This window comes from Daphnia pulicaria, chromosome 8, assembly GCF_021234035.1.
Source record: "Daphnia pulicaria isolate SC F1-1A chromosome 8, SC_F0-13Bv2, whole genome shotgun sequence".
In the NCBI taxonomy this organism is placed as follows: domain Eukaryota; kingdom Metazoa; phylum Arthropoda; class Branchiopoda; order Diplostraca; family Daphniidae; genus Daphnia; species Daphnia pulicaria.
The window spans coordinates 13,676,978-13,686,938 of NC_060920.1; the positions used below are offsets into that span (position 1 = coordinate 13,676,978).

Sequence of the window (9,961 nt, forward strand, 5' to 3'; positions counted from 1 at the left end):
ACGCTCTCGTTGGGCCTGAAGTTCACGGTCTCGCAGTTCTTGCTCACGTGCCCGATCTAGGATATCTTGATCTTCCTGGTTGATGTCTCTTCTTTCACGGTTGCGATTTGCTCGATCACGATCGCGATTGTTTCGACGAGAATCTCTTGATGAATTTGAACTGGAACTGGAACTAGGACTTGAACTTGGGCTAGAACCAGCCATGACTGCGTTGCGTCAAAGCCGAAAAGCGTCTGAGGTGGCAAGGGGCGTTATCGCCCGAAGAAGACAATCCGTTTTTCTTTTGTTTTTGTGTTGCGTCAAATGGCTGTAATACATCGTGTCCACACCCAGTTAAGGTGGAGCTAATTGAGTACAATCGCGATTTGCACTAATAGATTACATGCAAAATTCTACGCGAGTTGTTGAATTAGAAAAATTTGTAACTTGACTAACGCAGATTTGCGCAAAAAATAAACCATGGCTATTTGTTTCATTAGGTAGTGGATGCATTGTTTTAACTCGCACATGCTGTTATAGGACATGTCTACGGCCCCCAGAGATATTTATCTGGACCGAGAAGAAGAGAGAAGTACGAGGCAAGTTTTACCGGGGAGATGTAGTCATACTAGGCTTCCGGGTTAGACTCATGACCCTCCAAAAGTTTTCATCGGATCATGCGCCTTCCAAGTCCCCGTTCGACCAGAGCCCTCCCCTCCTCCTGGTTTCACAGCGGGTGAGTGACCACCGGCGGGCGTTGGTTAGCGGTTAGTTAGGGAAACGGGGCCACAGAAAAGAAGGGAGCCCAGATATGCACTTGCCATTTATCTAACAACTACACAATGTATCAGTCTTGAATTGCAGCATTCTCTCATTGATTTTCACCAGTGGATGAAGTCCATGACTATAGCAGCAAAGGATTCCCCTGTAAGCAGAATAAACATTTATTTGGATGACAATAACATTCAAACAAGATTGTGGCGACAGAAACACAATACATCAAATCAAGGGGGCCCATCCCGCCCATGTAAGGAAGTAAGAAGAGAGATTCAAGGGGTAGCAGCCAACAGGTTACCAAACAAGGAACATTACTTCTCGTAAAGTCTGTCATGCAAATTTAGAAACATGTGGTTTAGAACCTATAATAAAAAGAGAAAAATAAGTCAACTTGTTTATAATTTGTGTCATCAATGTGCTTGACGTCTACTATGATCTAAAACAAAAATAAATAGTATACACTCGAAATCGTCTCTTAAACATTTTAAAATAGACTTAAGTGCAGATCAATACTTTAAATACTCACCAAACTTGACAACACACTTTACAGTAACTCCCATAAATGTTTTCAAAATTGTGCAAAATAAAGTAACTGAAGTTGGTGCTTTTGACAGCTGAAAAACGATCTAAGATTTTGAGTGTACTATCTACTATCTAGCGTCAAAAACCAGAAATGTCTACAAAACAAAAACGTTCCTGCTCTAGCTCATCGACCCTCAACTGAATTGAAATGAAATTACAAACAATAACAAAAAAAAGACAAAAAAAAAATCGAAACTTACATCATCGTCGTAAAACCGCCATAACAGATTACAAACGATCTAAAGATCAAAACCCCGTGATGTGTTGAGAGATGAGAGCAAGGGTAGTAGGAGTCAGCGAGGGCCGAGGGGTGATAGTTGACCAGCCGTCGGTTGGGTAGTCGAATTACGCTAGACGCGTAGCTGGAGCAGGCACAACTCCCCCATGCCTCGAGGCGACAGAAGGATGGCACGCATGTGAGCATTCAGCACGTCAGTCAGTCGTCACTGATCTCTGACTGTCGTACCTAAATAAAGACAAAAGAATTCTTATTAAGTGACATGCCAATAAAAGTTACATAATACATATAGGCACATTGATCTGGCTTTTCAGCTCAAAGATTTAAAGTTGCAATTTTTAAAACTTAAAAACAAGCTTGCAATATTAAGAACTATACACAGAACAAAGCTCACTTGCTAGTCTTAAAAAAACAATTTCGGAAGTAGACCGGAAGTAACTACAGCGCCTCAACCATTGAGCTGTCGTCAAATTAAACCACATATTCGTGATCTCCATGAAATTTGGGGTCGATTAGATGTGATTTAAACGAAATCCAAAATTTGGCCAAAATCGAGAATTTTCCTGAACTATAATTCAGGAAAATTTTCAAAACCGGAAGTACGAAAACGCACAAAAGATAGAAAAGCAAGCTTATCAGCTCGCCGAATGGATAGTCGTAAGCCAGTTAAAAACTGTCTTAAATGACAAATTCAGGACCTATTTTGTATTCAAAAGTGACGTTACGTTGTTGAGTGACAAAGGCACACGAAAAGCGAATTTGTGAGACAGCAAAACAGTAAGAAAATAAAACAAATTTATTCTGGGTTATTTTCAAACCATTGATCTTGTGTAACCTGACACAACATATTTAGCCGTCTTTCTTCCATCTTTCTAGCAAATAACCCATCGCCAGTCGATATTTTCAATGCTCTTTGATAGTCAAATGGCAAGACGGCCAAATCACTAATGTGTCTTACCCTTGAAAGATTGACGAAAGTCAGGCCGGCGGTTTCTTTGGGACCGATGTCTACAACAGTTTTGCCTAGAGTTTCTCCTTGAGATTTCCATACGGTCATCGCATAAGCCAGGCGAAGGGGAAACTGAATCCGGACGGCTCTCGTGTCATCAGACCGTATGGATATTGCCGGGATTGGTATACAGTTGTGAGTTGAAATGCCGTTATTCATGGTTGTAGAGAAGAATTGAGGACCGGTATAATCAGGCCATCTAACAACGATGAAATCAGGCAGATCAACATTGGGCTGTTTGGAATAGACGATGTCAACCACGGTACCTCTGGCACCATTAGTGAGACCCAGATCCGTGTTGATGTTGGATGTTAACGTTACTTGGGCTCCAATCGCAAGGTACAGTTCAACTTCAAGCCCTCGAAACTGATCAGATGGCTTTGACTTGCCACTTGAAGGCACATTTACCGACCGTAGTAGGGTGATTGGCATTTGAAGTTGTGGTAATTTAAAGTAATTCCTGCGATTAACAGCTTCGTTGGTGGCAAACAAGTAGGTCGCATCTTCAAAATCAGTGCCAAAGTTGGCAATGGCTTCCGGATTCCTTGCTTGAAGGAATTTCCACTGGTCTATGGAACAGTTTCCCTCTCTCAAAGAGTTGAGTGTGTCCAGGAATGTTTGCTGGTCAATGTCGCCATCTTCTACTTGTTGTCGTCGAACTTCTGTCAACTTGATGACGGATTGGAAAGCCAAGTAAGCGGCCCGACCCTCGTTGGCAAACGGTGCTGTTGATTGGGAATAGAGGGAAGGAGCAGCCACAGGAGGAAGCTGAGCTGGATCTCCAACCAAAATAACAGTCAGCCCACCACAAAAAAGGTTGTTGCCTTTAGCTTCACGAAGACGAGCGTCAATTTTTCCAAGCATGGTCAAGCTCAACATTGAATATTCGTCAATTATGATAATTTTAACATGACGAAATTTCTCTTGAAGAGCTGCCAGTTTCGCTCCATTAAGAGGGCCAAACTTTGTGCCTTGGCCTTTTTCTACTGGAATTTGAAATATCTTGTGCAAAGTTTCACCGCGGATGAGATGGGCAGCTTTCGCGGTGTAGGCCGAACGGACGATATGTTCTTTAGGGACAGCACTGGAAATTGCTGAAATAGTGAAGGTTTTGCCAGTACCAGCTGTGCCATTGACGATCAATAACAACTGTTTCCGAGATTGCAGAGCCTCAACAACCATATCGAACCACATTCGTTGTGAACGATTCAGTTGACTGGGACTGACAAACGGTAAATCTGTAGAATCAGTGCCGAGATCTCTTCCGTTGGTTAGATGATTAACCACCCAAGTGCTTCCACAGGCCAATTCATGTGGAGTGTAATGAAGCTGAAGACTAGTCAGCCAAGGGAAAGAACGGTCAATCACAGGTAGATCAGAACGAACTTCTTGTTCGCCAGCAGGTCGCATACCGACCGCTTGCTGCCATTCAAGTTGATTAAAGTTGTCGTTTTCAATGTTGTCTTCTTCCTGGAGGTCATCAGCTGCCTGATCTAATCGACTTTGTAATTCTTCGTCTAAGTTGAAATATTGACGCAGTTCCTGAGCTGCAGTCAATCGAAAGTCTTGCCATTGGCGTACGACAAGGTTGTCATCCAAAAGCATTGGAATAGATGATTCCGTCCATGGGAAAAACTTGATTAGCGAATATCGGCAGAACAGATGGTAGGTAGCTGACGTAGGAGAATTTCGATGCACCGGGAATGTCAAAACAATGGTCTTGTCCGGCTTGGGATTATTTCTAAGATTCCCTTTGACGACAGTGAAGTGACGACAAAACTCGATAAAATTGGGTTGATCAAGATTCCAATTGGGGTAGGTGTTTTGTTCAATGTAAACATGACGTTTGGCAAAGTAGGTAAGCAGAGTTGGTCGAGTTTCCAACTCACCAGTCGTTGGATTTCTGAAGACTTCGTTTACAGTCAGGTCCAAAGAAACGTTGACGTAATTGAAGGATGATTCACAGTGGTGGCCGGAAAACAAAATGCGCGACGCTTCACCTTTCCCGATGTCACGATGGCCAATGGAACGAATGATAGAGGAGCGAAAAGCGGAGCCAGCATTATCTGTGACATCAGCCTTGTTGATAATCGTTTTGATCACTTGCTGTAAAGTGTTTCCAGACCGCTCTTGTTTGCTAGCATACTTGACCATGTAGTTCATTGCAGCGTGATGATCAAGAATGAGCTGAAGATCTACATTGGCACACCAATGTTCCAACATTGATCTGTTGTGAACATTCATGTACTTGTCGTTTCTTTTGAGAACAATTTTCGCACGAACAGAGTCTGTGTTTCCGATTTTTTCAAAAACTATTCTCGATTCACTAACTAGATCAAAAGGAAAGTGGAAACGACATTTGCCGTCCTTCGATTTACAGTAACCGTCTGGTCGACAGACGTGACGTTGAACACAGTTTGCCAATCTTTCGAAGAAGTCGTCCATGGCTGCTCCATCGTTCAAAATTGACGAGACATTGCTTGAACACGGATGGGGAACTGGTACTTCAGCATTGAACGGGTTGACTGGATCAGACCGAGTATTACAGGCACACAACAGAGTATCGGCATACTTTAGAACCTTGAGTTCTGCAAGAATGCCGGCTTCAACTAGATCTTGCTTTTCTTGGACGTCTTGTTCGCTAAGGTTTGCTGTGTACTGTGGATCAGCTAGTTTTTGCGCCATAAGTCGGCCAGCGTAGACTTTAATCATTAGGTCGGCAATCCCCGGGTCGTTTTTGAGCTTTACAACACCGTGGGCATGAATGGCTGTTCTTGATTGCCACTCGAAACGATACCAAAACCATTCGAGATCCAAGACACCACCGAAAAAATGTTTCATGAAAAGACGTAATTTTTCGGAAAAGTACCAGTCTGCTAGATGTAAATTTGCATTTGTACTCTGGTAGCGAAGTTTTGGTTCAGCTGAACCGTTGGGCATGAGACGATGGAGGTCGTCCCAGTGATTGTCAGCAAAGCTAACAGTAAAAAAAGCCGTGCCAAGACCTTTCTGTTGCATTATAGCCTCTAATTCTCTCCGACGCTTGCTCCAGTAGGCGTCACTGCCAGTGACATTGGCTGTATAAGAGTACATTTTGCTGATGACCGAGTCAAGTTGACCGTTGGCAGCCATAGCCTTAAGTTCCTCCATAGACAATGCAGCTTCTTCGGGATTTTGTCTCAGAAAAACGGAACACTGCCCAAGGGCTCGATGGCGTCGTATGCGATCAACCGACCAAAAACAGAAGCGCTCATGTTCAGCAAACGGATAATACAAATACTCGTTTGGATGAGATTCGTCGGGTTCCTTTGTACAATCAATCTCGGCATATTTCATTAAGTGGTTAGAAGCAACGAGTTCGGATAGGTCTTGTCTGCGACCTTTCTTTGTTGGGTCAGCTTGCCCAAGAGGAAACAACTTGATGAAAGCCAGAGATGCAAGACCAGACATGACCTCAAATTCGTTGATAGGCTCAGTTGAAATTGTTGGCCAATTAACCGGATCGAGCGCATTTAATATTTCATTTTGTTGAGGAGGCCTGATGTTGTTTGAAATGACGAAAGCGACATCAGGAGGTTGTGGCTGATCAAGAATGTCTTCTGATGGAACATCCCTTGTCATGGCTCCTTCGTCAGTGACATTCAATTCATCGTTGTCGCTGTCCATCGTCGGAATATTTAACAAAGGTCCATCTTCGGGCAGCAAATCACAGTTGGTCTGGCTAAAAGTGATACGATGTGAAGCAAAGCCTGGATGGTTCTGAATGAGAAATCGGCCAACTGCTTCAACTCGTTTACGGCAAACTTTGAATTCGGCACAGGTGTTGTCCACACCTCTCCTTCTTATGACGAGGCACGGAAGTTGCTCTGCTGTGAGAGGAATCTCTCTGATGAATCCGGCTACGTCTTGTTTGAAATTTGCCACGTAGCCACGAGAAACATGTCCACCAGAAGGTAGCCGGAAGACAGACATGATGGAAATTACTGGCGAGAGAAGCATTTCTTCAAGAGGAGTAAGTTCCCGAAAGTGCTTCTGAATTGCTAGTGGAATAGATGAAAAATCACGCACCATATCATTTTGAATGCCAAAAGGGTTGAATTCCGTAAGTTTCTTGCAACGGCAGCAAATGTAGGGATCGACAATTGCATCTGTTGTAGGCCACAATTCTCGACAGTGGAGGCAATGCTGCTGATTTAATTGATGCAATTCAGAATGGAATTTTTTCATATGCTTGTCGACGAAAGGTTGCTTATGAAGCGGTCCATTGACGGAAGCATCAAAAACATCTAGATATTCTTCTTTGGAGATTTGACGGGTTTCCCTAGATCGTCGTTGAATACTTGCATTACTTTGTCGCCTATCGTTAGCTTCATCTTGGGTTTCATTGGATATTCTGGCGGCAAATCGAGCAGCGGAAGCAGCAAGTCTAGCAGCAGTTTGTTGAGGACACTCGGCTTCTCTGTCGAATGTATGCCTCAGAGCATCTTCAGCACGGCGATTAACAGTCTGTTGTTCAGACTCGGCTGATCGTACTGCAGAATTCCTGAGAGCATTTGCTTCAAGTCGAGCACACCGCTGAACTTCAGACTCGGCTAATCGTGCTGCAACATTTCTAGCAGCATTTGCTTCAAGTCGAGCACAAAGCTGTACTTCAGACTCTGCTGATCGTGCTGCAGCATTCCTAACAGCATTTAATTCAATTCGAGCACACCGCTGAACTTCAGACTCGGCTGATCTCGCTGCAGCATTCCTGACAGCATTTGCTTCAAGTCGAGCAAACCGCTGTTCTTCAGATTCCGTTGCTCTACGTTTGGCTTGCCTAGCTGCAAGTTCATCCTTTCGTTTTCTCTTAGAAGACATTTTGACGTTCGATAATCCGGGAATAGATTTGACTATTGCTTTTGGTGTGGTAAAAAAAACAATCAGGCAGAAACGGTGTTTTTGTGTGGTAAAAACAGTCTGACAGAAATGGTGTGTGTTTGGCACCCTTTAAAATCAATTTGTTTTTTTTATGGTAAAAACAATCGATATTCTGGGAATAGAAATCATCAAAGTGATGGAGCAATGTGATTTCTTGTTTTCTTTGTATGGTAAAAAAAACAATCAGGCAGAAACGGTGTTTTTGTGTGGTAAAAACAGTCTGACAGAAACGGTGTGTGTTTGGCACCCTTTTAAAATCAACTCGAGTCGAATCACCCTTATATAACCTCGTATCAACACTTTCTTTCGCAATTGCAATCCTGTGGGATTTTTCTGTCACAGTTCAATATCCTTGCAAGTTATTTTCGTTTAGTTTGCTCAACTCAAATGTTCCTATTTTTACAAATAAAGTTCAATAATTGAATTTAAAAATAACCATTTTTTAGTCAAATAACTGCAAAACATAAATGCAAATCTGGTTGTTGCGTCATGGATGGGACATCAAAGATTGCGTCATCACGGCGATACTACGGACATCTGGTGGTGATTTGTTTGGGCGGAATATATTCGTAAAATTATTTTACTCATGTTTAACCATCCATTACGAATATATTTCAATAAAAATTATTCGACGAGAAGGATGAATTTTTAACTTAACACTTTAAATAAATGACACTTACATATGTAGTGGAAAGTGAAATTTAAACCTAAGGTGAAAAGTTGTAGTCGCCACCGCCAGATGTCACTAGTCGTTAAGCAATTATTTTAACAGTTTTTCATTAATTACAGAAGAACTAATTAAGTAAATGAAATTATTTTTGTTCTGGTCGCACCGCATATTTTTTGTCTAATTTTTAAGACCAAAAAGTCTGAAATGTGTCGTAAAAAGCCCGAGCTATGGAGCGTTACATACATACATACATACATACATACATACAGACAAAGTGACATGGCTTTTTTTTTTCTGCGTATGCGATTATTAGCTTCGCCCTTCGGGCTCGCAATAAAAACATGAACTTTACCACAAATTCGACGAGGATCACGAATATGTGGTTGTTTTGCTCCTCGAATGAATATTTACTGAACTACTGACTGAAATGAGCAAACCGGAAGTAGAAAAAAAAAACACAATATGAAAAATCTAACAAGTGAACTTTGTTGGGGGAATAGTAATCGTCAGTTATCACTAATTATTTCAACAAAATAACTGCCAATAAATGTTTAAAGAGATGTGCAAAGTAACTGAAACTGACTGTTTTGACAGCTGCAAATTTTCAAAAAGCCATCTAGCGTTAGAAAAAAAAAACGTCTAAGTAAAACTTCGTTGGCGCGTAAGAAGGGCCTGTTTTGGAAACTATTACACAGACAGAGTCTAACGCAACTAAAGACTATTGGTAGATAACCTACGAAAATAATTCAATTGTTGGGTACCTGGGCATAATCCCGTGGTGTGTGACTAAAAGTGTGTCACAGCGGGCGGAAGCGACCACTGAAGTGTTCTAACTCGCCAGTGAAGCAAGAAAATTTGTGTAGCAGCAGCATCAGAAGCAGTGAAGCTGGATGAGCGTACATCGCGAAGATAAGGATGGAGCAGAACTTTGGTGGAAGTCACTCTTCTGTCATGAACAAAGGCTAGCGTAGGCTCAAAGATCTCCGTGCCAGGAAAACACAATTCCAATAAAGAAACTGCGTTGTAGATTGACATGGGAAGTCGACTTGCGATCTCATGGACGTCACAAATAGTGCTGTAAAAAAAAGTTGAAAATTAAAAAGAAGCTTTAACAAAAGAAAAAAAATCAAATGGAATTCACCTTAAAGATGTGTGTATCTTGGAAACAAGCTATTGTAACACGAACAAGCCATTTTCACCATTACCTAAATCAAGAATAAATAGTTAACTTATTTTACTTATGTGGTACAATGATTGAACTTACATACAGCAAAATGTCTCGAGGAAGCCGTGTTCCTAAGACATTCATCCATCTATGCTACAGCTAGATGGATTTCAATGGCAAACAGCAGATACAAAGTATGAATCTAAACAAATACGGCATGAGATCTTTCATCAATACTGTGACACAGATTATTTTCAATGTTACCTTCATTATTTGGTTGAAACACTCAGCAGCAGAACACTTGGTTTTCACTAGGATGGCTGTTTTCCATATTAAACTTGTAAACCGATAAAATCCTAGTTCATTTTGTTCAGATTTGTGAATGAAATCTTCAATTTCAAACCACTTTCTATAAAGTTTGAACTTTGATGCGACAACGAACGAACAGTAACTTCTCAGTCAACATCCAAAACTAATTTCAGAAAAGCAGACGTTTTTTGAAAATAGCGGCGTTGCCAATTTACGCAACTCGACCGTCTACAAAAATATTTTTTTCAAAAATCAAAGATAAAGCCATAAAGCAATGAAAAATGACTCTGGAGAGCTCTGTATAAAGTATAA

The 9,961-nt window shown here is 41.5% G+C and overlaps 1 long non-coding RNA gene across 1 annotated transcript; it reads right to left on the reverse strand.

The window, feature by feature from the left end:
• Positions 1-719: 719 nt before the first annotated feature.
• On the reverse strand, positions 720-9,830 carry LOC124311998. Its single transcript, XR_006910279.1, has 7 exons — positions 9,605-9,830; positions 9,440-9,542; positions 9,317-9,380; positions 8,937-9,250; positions 1,539-1,804; positions 978-1,118; positions 720-904 (listed from the first exon to the last, which is right to left on the reverse strand). It is a non-coding gene; the product is annotated as an uncharacterized LOC124311998 (long non-coding RNA).
• Positions 9,831-9,961: the final 131 nt, after the last annotated feature.